Raw genomic sequence first — 282 nt, 5'->3', positions numbered from 1 at the left:
TGAGCACCATGGGGATGCCAGCGGTGGGGATGACATCCACAGGGATGCCGCTCGCAGCAGCGCCTTGACCAGCACCAGCTGTCCTGGCAGACCTGGGAAACCTCACACGGCGGCTGGGAGAGGAACACACAGCGGCTCAACAAGGATGGATGTGGGGCATGATGAGCGGTCCTCAAGGGCGCTGGGCTGCAACAGAGTAGAAATTGTGGCACAAAAAACAAGCAGGGGCAGGTTTGGATGCTGGGGGGTGGAGATGAGCGAAACACAAGCATGTATTTCCTG

The sequence above is a fragment of the Charadrius vociferus genome, unplaced genomic scaffold (genome assembly GCF_000708025.1).
Source record: "Charadrius vociferus isolate BGI_N301 unplaced genomic scaffold, ASM70802v2 scaffold125, whole genome shotgun sequence".
In the NCBI taxonomy this organism is placed as follows: Eukaryota; Metazoa; Chordata; class Aves; order Charadriiformes; family Charadriidae; genus Charadrius; species Charadrius vociferus.
Note: the sequence above shows the minus strand (reverse complement) of the source record.